General features: G+C 39.0%; 1 protein-coding gene across 1 annotated transcript in view; it reads right to left on the bottom strand.

Annotated features, from left to right (window-relative positions):
• NMD3 (NMD3 ribosome export adaptor) overlaps positions 1-7490 on the bottom strand; it is a 68710-nt gene extending 61220 nt beyond the window's left edge. The window contains exon 1 of the mRNA XM_032407294.1: positions 7350-7490. The gene's annotated coding sequence lies outside the window, so the exon portion shown is untranslated. The remainder of the gene's footprint in view (positions 1-7349) is intronic.
• Between the last annotated feature and the right edge of the window lie 6410 nt (positions 7491-13900).

A 13900-nucleotide genomic window follows, 5' to 3' on the forward strand; every position in this document is an offset into this window, starting at 1 on the left:
GCCTTCAGCTCAGGTCATGATCCCAGGGTCCTGGGATCGAGCCCCGCATCGGGCTCCCTGCTCAGCAGGAAGCCTGCTTCTCCCTCTCCCACTCCCCCTGCTTGTGTTCCCTCTTTCACTGTCTCTCTCTCTCTCTGTCAAATAATAAATAAAAATCCTTAAAAAAAAAAAGAATTTGATTTTAAAGAAACAATAAGTCTTGGCAAGGATGTGGGGAAAAGGGAACACTAGTGCACCGTAGGTGGGAATGCAAACTGGTGCAGCCACTGTGGAAAAGAATATGGAGGTTCCTCAAACAATTTAAAATAGAACTACACCACTATCCAGTAATCACACTACTGGGTATTTACTCAAAGAATACAAAAACACTAATTTGAAAGGGTATATGCACCCCTATGTTTCTTACAGCATTATTTACAATAGCCAAATTATGAAAGCAGCCCAAGTGTCCATCAATAGATGAATGGATGAAGAAGAGGTCCTATATTATACACACACACACACACACACACACACACACATATATACACACAGGAATATTATTCAGCCATAAAAAATGAATATTACCATTTGCAACATGGATGGAGCTAGGGAGTATAATGCTAAGCAAAATCAGTCAAAGAAAGACAAATTCCATATGATTTCACTCATATGTGGAATTTAAGAAACAAAACAAACAAAGGAAAAAGAAAAGAGAGACAAAACAAGAAACAGACTCTTAACTAGAGATGGTTACCAGAAAGGAGGTGAGTGGGGGAAGAGTGAAATAGGTGAAGGTGATTGAGAGTACACTTAACGTGCACTGAGTAATGTATAGAATCGTTGAATCACTATATTGTACACCTAAAACTAATATAAAACTGTATGTTAACTAAACTGGAATTAAAATTAAAAACTTAATAACATTTTTTTAAAAGAATTTTATTTTGGAAACTTTATCAAAAATACCAAAATGTTTGGACAATTGACTAAATAGGATCATAGGTCACTGTGAAATACTTAGTTATCTACTTAACTAAGTGACACTTAAAGATTTCAAAGGCAAATATAAAAGGCTACATAGTTCTGAGCAAAACTTAGTTCTTTTAATATTGAGATGACTAGGTTTACTTTAGTATAATCAAAAACCTGATGAAAACAGCATGGAACACAGGAAATCACTTTGATTAAATACAAATTCTTTGTTCTAGGCCATACCCAAAAGGTGAGGAAAGACCCTTTACAATCTCTTATCAGGAGCAGACCAATAATCTAAGTTCCAGTTTCATATAAGTACATTATTGATATTAAAGCTTATTTTTAAAACCTTTGTATCAAATGAATTCAATCTTATCCAGCTTGATCGCATATAACATTCCTTTTCCAAGATTCCTTTTTTGTAAACCTACAACTTTCTACGAGTGTTTTAGTTTGTCCCTAGTTCTCTCCCATTCAGAGATAATCAGCTTTGCTTTAGGACAAAATTACTTTATTTTCCCTCAACAAAAATGTAACTCTATTCCTCATACTTTTTCTTACTAAAAGTATACATCTTTTTTTAAAAAAAATTTTTTTTATTAACGTATAATGTATTATTTGTTTCAAGGGTACAGGTCTGTTTCATCAGTCTTACACAATTCACAGTGCTCACCATAGCACATGCCCTCCCCAATATCCATCACCCAGCCACCCTATCCCTCCCACCCCCCCCCCCACTCCAGCAACCCTCAGTTTGTTTCCTGAGATTGAGAGTCTCTTATGGTTTGTTTCCCTCTCTGATTTCGTCTTGTTTCATTTTTCTCTCCCTTCCCCTATGAGCCTGTCTTGTTTCTCAAATTCCTTATATCAGTGAGATCATATGATACTTTTCTTTCTCTGATTGACTTATTTTGCTTAGCATAATACCCTCTAGTTCCATCCACATCATTGCAAATGGCAAGATTTCATTTTTTTGATGACTGCATAATATTCCATTGTGTGTGTGTGTGTGTGTGTGTGGGTGTATATATATATATATATATACACACCACATCTTTATCCATTCGTCTGTTGATGGACATCTAGGCTCATTCCATAGTTTAGCTATTGTGGACATTGCTGCCATAAACATTGGGGTGCACGTACCCCTTCAGATCCCTACATTTGTATCTTTGGGGTAAATACCCAGTAGTGCAATTGCTGGGTCATAGGGTAGCTCTATTTTCAACTTTTTGAGGAACCTCCATACTGTTTTCCAGAGTGGCTGCACCAGCTTGCATTCCCACCAACAGTGTAGGAGGGTTCCCCTTTCTCCGCAACCCCGCCAACATCTGTCATTTCCTGACTTGTTAATTTTAGCCATTCTGACTGGTGTGAGGCGGTATCTCATTGAGGTTTTGATTTGGATTTCCCCGATGCCGAGTGATGTTGAGCGCTTTTTCATGTGTCTGTTGGCCATTTGGATGTCTTCTTTGCAGAAATGTCTGTTCATGTCTTCTGCCCATTTCTTGATTGGATTAGTTCTTTGGGTGTTGAGTTTGATAAGTTCTTTATAGATTTTGGATACTAGCCCTTTATCTGATATGTCATTTGCAAATGTCTTCTCCTATTCTGTCGGTTGTCTTTTGGTTTTGTTGACTGTTTCCTTTGCTGTGCAAAAGCTTTTTAATCTTGAAGTCCCAATAGTTGATTTTTGCCCTTGCTTCCCTTGCCTTTGGCGATGTGTCTAGGAAGAAGTTGCTGTGGCTGAGGTTGAAGAGGTTGCTTCCTGTGTTCTCCTCAAGGATTTTGTTGGATTCCTGTCTCACATTGAGGTCTTTCATCCATTTTGAGTCTATTTTTGTGTGTGGTGTAAGGAAATGGTCCAGTTTCATTCTTCTGCATGTGGCTGTCCTATTTTCCCAACACCATTTGTTGAAGAGACTGTCTTTTTTCCATTGGACATTCTTTCCTGCTTTGTCGAAGATTAGTTGACCATAGAGTTGAGGGTCCATTTCTGGGCTCTCTATTCTGTTCCATTGATCTCTGGGTCTGTTTTTGTGCCAGTACCATACTGTCTTGATGATTACAGCTTTGTATTAGAGCTTGAAGTCTGGAATTGTGATGCCACCAACTTTGATTTTCTTTTTCAACATTCCTCTGGTTATTCGGGGTCTTTTCTGGTTCCATACAAATTTTAGGATTATCTGTTCTATTTCTTTGAAAAAAGTTGACGGTATTTTGATAGGGATTGCATTAAATGTGTAGAGTGCTCTGGGTAGCATAGACATTTTCACAATATTTGTTCTTCCAATCCATGAGCATGGGAGGTTTTTCCATTTCTTTGTGTCTTCCTCAATTTCTTTCATGAGTATTCTATAGTTTTCTGAGCATAGATCCTTTGCCTCTTTGGTTAGATTTATTCCTAGGTATCTTAAGGTTTTGGGTGCAATTGTAAATGGGATCGACTCCTTAATTTCTCTTTCTTCTGTCTTGGTGGTGTATAGAAATGCAAAAAGTACACATCTTGTTTTCTTTGCATTTGGAAATGTGTCCCTCATTATTTCTAGCAGTTTTAATTACATATATTAGAATTCTCAACGCGTAGAAACTTTAATTTCTAGTAAAAACTAAGAAATAAGAAATTGTAAACTGTCAGTTATACCAGCATTCTTTAGATGGGCAAATTTATGAATACATTTCATACTTCCTAGAAGTATGTACCCCCTTTTAATAGTACAATCTTTCATTGTGGCACAAGATATGTTTACTAACAAACTAACATCTTTAGTTTCTCTGTAATAAGAAGATAAAAGTAGATAAATTTATTTTCAGTAATTAATGTTTCAGTATTTATGTTAGTTGGAAATGATCTACATATTTTATGAATTTCCATCATCTAACTTAACTTAGTAAAACTCTAGGGTTTTAAAGTACCAAAAAGATTTGGGGAAACTATTTCGGTAGACAAAAATATTGCTGAAAAGTTCATTTATGAACTTCAGCCTTACATCTACTTAATTCACTTGTTCTTAATAATTATGTTCAGATTAGTTATGAAAACTTCATGTTTTGCTGACAAATTTTGTAACAGAGATAATATGAATTTGATCAGTAAACCCATGTAGTTGTCTATCTGCATCACACTTAATGTTGGTAACTCTGAAAACATGTCTTATTAATTAAACCAATACATTTCAAGTAGCTTTTATTTACCAAAGATTATCCTAAATCAGGTGAACTTGAAAAGCATTTGGGTTAGTTTCTGTTACTCAGTTATATTTTTTTCAGAATTTTTATGAATACTAAATATTTTTGTAAATATTTTTGTTTAAGCCAATTGTTTATTTTTTAAAAATATTTATTTATTTATTTTAGAGAGAGAGCACAAGCAGGAGGGACAGAGGGAGAGGGAGAGAAAATCTTAAGTGGACTCCAGATTAAGCGCAGAGCCCGTCTCGGGGCTCAATCTCACAACCCTGAGATCTGACCTGAGCCAAAAACCAAGAGTTGGACGCTTAACAGACTGGGCCACCCAGGCACCCCTGTCTAAGCCAATTAAATAGAGCTCTTTCACAAATTAATTTTGGCAATACAATCTGGAGGTAGAAAAATATCACACATCTACAACATACATTTATAGATACACATAAACATACAAACAGACACAAACATAGATTTTACAATTACCAATATTTGGGGAGAAGATTTTTCATTTGCCCAATTTCCAAATACTACCTCTTTTTTTTTTAACCCTACTAATGAGAAACCTCTCCCTAATGTTTGCATTTCAGAGTGGCTCTTAGGTCTTAGAGAAGGGTGTGGAAAATCTGCAGAACAAAGGCACAGAGAAAGTAGTCAAGTTTCCTCCAGAGGTGGAGTTTTGGGGGAATATTGGCCTATTATCGGAGGTCTAAGGTAATTTAAATAATTCCTTCTTTTTCTGAAGTGCAGGAAAATTCCATTTCCAACGTCCCAATATCTGCAAGCATTTTGAGATGAATACAAGAGGTCTGGGAATTGGTAAAGATAGATGGGCTCTGAACTGCTTCTAAGAGTCACATTTCTGGTTTTGTATAGAGCTGCAAGACGAAAACAGTGGTTTCCAATACTCCTAAAGAACTGGATTACAGCCTGAATATCAAGGGACTGACCCATCTTTCCAGGTAAACTTGCTTCTTTACATCAGGGAGATTTCCAACTAAGGTGGGAATCAAAATAATTATGCTTTTGTAAAAGTCTGTATAAAGTGTTTTAACAAAAACCTTTTTTCTGAGTGTACAGTTCAACCTTGGCTTTTATCAGCCCCTGAATGCTAGCCTTCAGCTGATCATTTTTAGGAGGGCCTAGGAGGAATTTTGGTCATCTGTTTCCATCAGTTTCCATCTTTGGGTTGTGAATGGACACTAATCTTTCTAACTCCTCTCTAAATTTGGAAAGATATTCTGAAAGTGGAGGTAGAAAGGCTTTATAATTTCAAAGATCTGTTGCTGTCCAGGGGACATGGGTTCTTTGTGTGTGGGGTCTAGGATAGCTCCACAAAGGAGGTTGCATTAGAAGGTCTGAAGCTGGCTGATTTCAGAGCCCTGGAAAGTAGGGGTGGTAGGAAATAGGCAAGTGAGCCCTACTGCCTGTCCTAGATGCTTCTGCTAAATTTACTTTCTGGCTTTCAGCATTTACATGAGTAATCTGTATAGTTTGGGCCTAGAGATTAGGCCAGAGTGTTCTTTATAAATCTTGTAAGGAAAGGGAAATTAAAACAGGCAGATGGGGTCAGGTTTTGGGGATGGGAATTTACGTTGGATGTGAACATTGATTTTTGTCTTAAGTCAAATTTCTGTTCCTTCATCTTGTGAAGAGAGCCTTTAAGGCTAGCTATTATACCTTTGTGTCCACTTTTTATTATTTATTTATTTATTTATTTTTTAAAGATTTTTATTTATTTATTGAGAGAGACAGTGATAGAGAGAGAGCATGAGAGGGGGAGAGTCAGAGGAAGAAGCAGACTCCCCGCTGAGCAGGGAGGCCCGATGCGGGACTCGATCCCGGGACTCCAGGATCATGACCTGAGCCGAAGGCAGTTGCTTAACCAGCTGAGCCACCCAGGCGCCCTGTGTCCACTTTTTAATTTGGTCTTTCCATAGGTACCAAAAAGACCATTGTTTAGAGGAGTGCTCTCTTTTTTAAAAAAATTCAAATACAGAAGTTTGTCCAATTCAAAGGATTCATCATCTGGCCATTGATAAGTAGGGTCTATTAATCTTAATAGCAAGTCAAAACAAGAAGCCTTTTATGGCTTGACCAAAGATGAAAAAGCCATCCCACAAGAGAGTGCAAAAAAAAAAAAAAAAATGCAGACCTCACAAGATCCCAGAAAGTTTGCTCCCAAAGACAGTCTAAGAAAGCAAAGGCCTTCATTGCTACAGGTGGTAAGAATGGTATGGTGAAAATAATGTTTCCCATTTCCCACAAGAACATGAGATAACTACAGGCGCAGACCCACTAATCTGTGACCGCAGGCAGAGGCTCCTGTAATGGGACTTTTTTCAGCACTAACAAAACAACAGAGGTTGAGATGACAAAAGCCCCTTACAGACCAGGACCTCCTATCACGAAATCCTCTGAGAGCTGGCACAGTTGGACAAAGAGAATGCTGCTTGTGACTTTGTGTCTCAGAATCCTTGTCTATTCAACTGGCCACCAAAATGCACCCCAGTAGGTGCATCTTTGGGTTGAGAGGCCAGACGGAATATTCTCAGTGGTCACAAAGCCACAATCTCAGGACATGGAACAAGATAACAAACGGCACAGCAGACAGAGACGAAGAAAAATAGTGCCTATCCCTGGGATGGAAAGGATCAATAAAAAACAAGAGTATTCATTACCAATGTAGAGGCCACTTTTAGAAAACAGGCTTGATAATAGAAGCCTGAGTAAGGTAAAAGGGCCCACGGTGACCACCGGGCTGAATGCAAACAGGCTCATTAATTAGGCAACCCACCTCAAAATATCTATAAGTCGTAGCTGACCAACAGGCTACTTACAACCAGACACAGTCACCAAATAAGGAAAAGGCCATACGTTCCCATACCTCCTCACTTTCCCCCTTAATTATTGCTCCCCATCACTGTCTCCTGGCAGACAGTCTCTCCTTTGCTGTCCTGCCCACAGCTCCCTTGCGTTGTAGTCAATAAACTTCCATCTCCTTTGTTTTGCCTTGGGTGAATTCTTTCACCGGTCACCCACAATCAATTCCTTAACAGAGTCACTATAGCAAAGGAACTAGTTTCACAAATATTTTCTTCTGCTAATCTACATTCAGAAAAGGAAAAGTCCTCCCCTCCCCGCCACTCTTGCTTTCATCAGACCCTGCAGGCAGAGAACTGGGAGACCGACATGGTAAGAATTCTTACCTTCTGCGGGCTCCTGTCAGAGATCCCAGGATCTCAGCTGCTGCAGCTCAGAGCAAGCAAAAAGTCAAGTCCGCGAAGTTTGTCCTTCATGGTTGCCATCTTCAGGGGTGGAAAAGTTTTCCCTTCTTCTCATCTAGGTTCTTTGGCTGGGCTAATAATTAAGTTGATGTAAGACAGATCAACAGGACAAAAACAAGTAAAAGTTCAATAACATGTATACCTTCTGCATACATGGGAGAGACCCAGGAAAACAGTAATTTCCCCAAATGGCCAAAGGCATCACTTTAAACACCATCCTCAGCTAAAGGCAAAAGAAGATGTTGGGGGTGGGGAGTCAGTTGTGGGAGGTTACCAGGAAAAGCACAGTAAATAAGAGTAAGGTTGTAATGCAGATGTAACTCCAGGCCTTCTCCATTGATAACAGTTTGTGGAGGTTAAGAAACCATACAGTTTTCTCCTCTTCCTGGTACAGTCCGGAAGACACCCTTACAAAAGGAGATTTTTCTTATAAATGTACATGTCTCTTACAAAAAGATTACTTCCACTGGGTTTCCAGAGTTTCTTGTGTCTGCGGTTTCTTAAAAATAACCAGCTTAGGGGTGCCTGGGTGGCTCAGTCGGTTAAGTGTCCAATTATTGATTTCATCTCAGGTCATGATCTCAGGGTCCTGGGATTGAGCCCCATGTGGATCTCTGAGCTCAGCAGAGAGTCTGCTTGAGATTCTCTCTCTTCCTCTCCCTCTGCCCCTCCCTCTGCTGGAGTGCACTCTTGCTCTTGCAAATAAATTAATAAAATCTTAAAAAAAAAATAACCAGCTTAAAATAATGAATATGCCAAAGAGACATATTTTAGGGTGGCATATTTTGCTTCTTTTCTCTAAATGTAAATATAAATATATACACACACATATATATGTGTATATACTGGACATACATATACATGGAGCGAGAGAGATGAAGATACTAAAAATCCACCAGAAAGGCATAAAGATTATTTTAAATAATCAACATTTGAGCTACAAAAGGTGCACAAACAAATCTTATCTGAAATTTCTTTATCTAACTAAAGCAGAGCACCCGGAATATACAGCTGCCATTAACCCCCCTTTGAGGAATTTTCCTGTTTGTGAGTAAACGTACTCTTAGCACCAGTAGTTGAGAATCCAGCTGCCATTAATTGCCCTCCAGGGGAGTTTCCTGCCAGGAAGGAGATGGCGCATTAACATCAGGAATCTTGCATACATTCCCACTGAAGCTCTTTACCCACACCCTTTTCCCCCTACTAAGCTGCTATATAAACTATTCTGAGTACTCCCACTGTATGTAAGTAAATCTTGTCTTTTATCCTGTGAATCTGGCTATTGTCAGTTAATTCACAGGTCCTCATAACCCCAATCTGATTTAAATTGGTAGAGAAAGTTTTTCCCCCAACAAAAAGCAAATGATAGAACAAATGAGACAAGATGTTAATAAGTGAGTTTAGGTAGAGAGTATATGGGTGTTCTTTCTACTATTCTTGGAAATTTCTGGAAGTTTGAAATTATATCCAAATAAAAATATAAGGAAAATACAAAGTGAACAAAAAACAGAGCTACTTGATGAAATATTATCTATGATAACAAAAAAGAGTAAATTTATTAAATAAATTTTTATGTATCCATTTAATGTTATCATACAGTCATCAAGCTGATGTTTTAAAAAATGTTCCATAACATGGAAGATGTTACACAAATGTTCCTTTTTTTTTTTCAAGATTTTATTTATTTATTTGACAGAGAGACACAGCGAGAGAGGGAACACAAGCAGGGGGAGTGGGAGAGGGAGAAGCAGGACTCCCGCCGAGCAGGGAGCCCGATGTGAGCCTCGATCCCAGGACCCTGGGATCATGACCTGAGCAGAAGGCAGATGCTTAACGACTGAGCCACCCAGGCGCCCCACAAATGTTCCTTTTTAAAAAAGATTAGAGGGGTGCCTGCTGGTTCCGTCAGTGGAGCAGGCACCTCTTGATCTTGGGGTCGTGAGTTTGAGCCCCACGTTGGGTGTAGAGCTTACTTAAAAAAAAAAAAGAGTAGAAATCAAAACAATCCATGCAGCATAATCCCAATTAGGTCAAACATTAGTGTATGTGTTTGTCCCAGATGTCAACTAAGGTAAGAAGATCCTGTGTCTGTGTTGGTGTGGGAGTGGGTGTGGAGGAGGAGGTACTATTTTTCTCCTTGTCTTCTTTGGCTCCAAACTTTTGCTTTTGATAAATTATTTGTGTATGGATGTCATATCTCCTCTTTAGAGCATGGTCCCCAATATAAGTGACATCTCCTTTTTCTTAATTTCCTTTTAAAGCATAAAATAAGACATTTGCATTTGTTAAGGAAATAAAAGTCCTATGAATAGAGATCCCTCCACATCGCTGCAGAAAAGAAAGAAAATTGATTTAGTACTTGTGATACTGTGATTTCTGAGAAATATATATTTGGTCATCCAAATGATTTGGTCATCTAAATGAACAGTCTTTGTCCACTGTTCCTGGCTCATACAGCTCCCCAAACCCTTGGAATTTCATAATTCTGAGAGTGGAGAGTGATACAGGTGTTTTTGTTTTCTTAATGAGGTGACTTTTGGAAAGTACATAAGGATGGGGGCTGGTGGCCAATGGAGCCAATGATGTGATTACAGATTTGGAACTTTCAGTCCTACCCCAACTACCTTTAGGGAGGAGAAAGGGGGTAGGGGCTGGAGGTTGAGTCAATCACCAGTGGCCAGTGATTGAATTAATCATGCCTGTCTAATAAAGCCTCCACTGAAACCTAAAAGGATGGGGTTTGGAGAGTTTCCAGGTTGGTGACCATGTGGAGACTGGAGAGAGTGGCATGCTTGGAGAAGGCATGGGAACTCCAACCCAGTTCCCCATACCTTACCTTAGCATTTCTTCCATCTCTAGGAAATTAAAGGGAGGTGAAGGGAATCTGATTTATAGCTAGTTGTTCAGAATCACAGGTAACAGTCTGGGGTTATGACCGGCTAGTGTCTTAAGGCGGGGGAGTGTTATCGGTAGAGAGCAGTTTTATGTAAGTCTTATCTTATATTCCTCAGTCCCTAGTCTGAGGAATCTGATACTGTCTCCAGGAAGATAGTGTCAGAATTGAGTTAAATTCTTAGACACCCTGCTGGTGTCTGAGAATTGCTTGGTGTTTGGGACATGGTCCCACTGCCAAACACACATATTGGAATTGAGTCCAAGAATCTAATTTACTACTCAGTAAGCCAACAGAGCAGTACATGTACATAGGTAGCCGGTGAGTAACTATGAAGTGAGAATAAAATTTCATATAATTAACTGAATAAAGCAGAAGAAAGAATAATTAAACCCCTCTTATCTACTTGAGAGACAAATAGTTACTCAAGATAGTCTGCTAGGTTAACTCCAGAGTTGTGTGTGGAACTTTCAAGGGAGTATGAAGCCCAGATTTTGGATACATCTTTGCACAGGGAACATGGGGCTTATCTAGCCCTGGAGAGATTTATCTACCTTCCCAAGTGTTAGAGTAGGGAATCAAGGACTGTTTTGTTTCTAAAGAGACCCTTTCAAGGAAGAAGGAACAGGGAACATTTTTCTTCCCCTTTACAAGCAGAGAAAAATCATTTTTATTTATGCTCACACATGTGCAGCAGCTTTTGAGACTTCTAGAATGATGTATCTGAAGCATGAGACTACAAGATCGTGGCACCTGGCAAACAACAGAAAGTGGAACTTTAGATGTCCTTGTTAAGTTCTGTGGGTCACACCAATGACTGGAATTTTGCCAGGAGCACCTCCATCTCCGAAGGCTCTGGTCTCCTGCCATGTTTTCATATTCCCTTTCCACACTTCCTGTTTCTCCCCTTTAGACAACTTCCTCCCCTAGATTTCCCCAGTAAACTCAATTTCCCTTATATTATTATGCAGAGCAATTTTGTTTCCCAACCACTAACTAGGCTCTGGCACATCAAAGACATTTCCACTCCCAAATGCTTTACCAATGGTGGGCATTGACTCCAAATCCCACTCTCTAATTGCAGAGAAAAATGGGCAGAGGCTTTGCAATTTCAGTCTTTTCCCTTTTTCCTTTCTCACCAGTGTCTGAAGGAAGAGAGAAGTAAAGATACATTGTTCAACTGCTAATAGGAATTATGCTATTGTAGGGGCCAAGGACAAGTTGCCCCAAGAGAAGTCACCTTGGATGTAGATTATTTTGAATTGAAACAATCAAGGCCCAAAAGGCTCAAGAAGAAACTCTGACTTCCCTTCCCACTGCCTGGAAAGAATAGATAGAGGACTTGCTCCAGGAAGAGAGCCATCACCACAGATAACTATACTATAACATGAATTAGGGATTGTAGAGAAGTTTAGCAAAGTGTGTTTGTTAAAATTCCTATGTCCCATTATTTCTGCATGGCCCAGTAAACATTTCTTTACCATTTACCCTGTTTCATCTTCCAGTGAATTGCTTTCTTTCCCTTTGAAGTCCCAGATTCCTACCCCCTTCTCCTTAGTTCAGAATGACATATATACCTCATTTCGCCTGTCTTTGGAATTTCATATCAGTGTGGATTCCCCTCATGTACAAAATGAAATTTGATTTCTCCTGTTAATCTGCCTCATGTTAATTTAATTCTTAGTCCAGTTAGAAGAATATTTTTTTAAAAAAATTTTATTTTTAAGTAATCTCCACACCGAATGTGGGGCTCAAACTCATAACCTCGAGATCAAGAGTCACATGCTCCACCAACAGAGTCAGGCAAGTGCCCCTGGTTCAAGAAGAATCTTGAACAGTGGAAAATTCCTTCCTCCCCAACATGATCCTTCACCTCCATACCAACCCCCCCCCCCCCCCCCCCCGCAGAAGGCAGAAATGTCTATACTTGGGTTTTGTTTTAAATTATTATTTTTCTTTGATTTTTCATATTTCTTTGTTCTCAGATATTTATTTTTAGTCATGTCTTATCTAAAAATTGAGCTATATCTTTTATTTGCCATCAAGTGATGAGATACTACTTTTATATGAAATTAGCAAAGATTTTTGGTTTTGTATGACCAGAGGGGTTAAAAAATATGTTGTCAATGCCTAGCTGAATAATAAATGGGACTGATAACTGTATTCAAGGCTCAATTTTAACCTAAGTTTGGACTCCAAATGCTCTTAAATTGTCTTCAAAAATCACGTATCCAAAGAGCACAGCAAAAGAACTGTAGAAAGTATAAATCATGTAAAGTAAGTAATAACCACTGAGGAATGACCACACATAGATAAAGCTGTCTTTCTTATTGTCACTAATACAAGTACAAAATAACTGCCTGTCACATGCCAGGAAGTGCTGTCAAAAGATTAGAGAAATTATCAGAGTTTTGGAATTGATCATAGAATTTTCAAGGATAGGGGAGGCTGGTGTGACTCATCCATGCTTCATCAAGGACTGACAGCAACATGTTGATCATCAATCTGTCAAAAAGCCTCATGCTGACTTTTAGGAGAGCTATTTATCTTCCTTCAAAATAGAATTCAGTTAAGAAAAGCAACAAAGCTTATGGGTTTAACCAAATAGGTAACATAGTCAAAACCTTGAAATTCAGGAGCACATGGTCCAGACATTACCATATCTCCATGATGATCTGCAGAGAATCTGCATATTGAAAATGTGGGAAACTCCTGGACTCAGATGTCGATTACAATACGGAAGAGAAAAGAGGTAATTATGCAGATGAGTAGTATTAGTTGCTCAGGCTGTCACAATAAACCTAGCATAAAAATACAAAGGCCTAACTATTTCTTTGGGTCTTTATTTCCTTATGAAGGCTTCCATGCCACATAAAACTTGCATTAAATAGATTTGTATGCTTTTCTCCTGTTAAAAAAAAAAAAAATTTCCGGTGCACCTGGGTGGCTCATTTGGTTAAGCAATCGACTCTTGATTTAGGCTCAGTTCATGATCTCAGAGTCAAGAGATTGAGCCCTGTGGGGCTCTGCACTCAGCAGGAAGTCTGCTTCCTGTCTCTGCCCCTCCCCCTGCTCATGCGTACTCTCTCTCTCTCTTTCTAAAATAAATAAATAAACCTTTAAAAATGAGATAAATAAAAATAAAGAAATAAGAAAAAAAAGTTTCCTAGTCCAATCCAACAGAACTGAATTGCTTCTGTTGCCCCAACTAGGCTCTATCAATTTCGTAAATGTATAGACACTCTAGGTTATCTACCTGCTTTCCAACCCTCTTCATCTTTTCTAGCAGGGTCTTTTCCGATGAAAAAGATTCAAAATGGCAAACTATCACTACCCTAACTCTGCTGCACTTAGGACAGGGTCAGGTGACCCCATTCTGGTCCCATTCCTCTGAAAAGTGCTGATTTTTGTTGTTATAGTGGGTGGAACCAATTTTCAAACTTTGTCTTCCCCGCAGTGGGTGTACATCTGAAATTATTATTCAGTTATTTTAGCCTTACCTGGGCTGCTTAGAGCCTTCCCCATGTATGTGTGGTTTAGGGCCCAACCAGAAATTTGAGCAGAGCTCATATGCAGAATT

This window comes from Phoca vitulina, unplaced genomic scaffold (genome assembly GCF_004348235.1).
Source record: "Phoca vitulina isolate PV1807 unplaced genomic scaffold, GSC_HSeal_1.0 scaffold8, whole genome shotgun sequence".
Taxonomy (NCBI): Eukaryota; Metazoa; Chordata; class Mammalia; order Carnivora; family Phocidae; genus Phoca; species Phoca vitulina.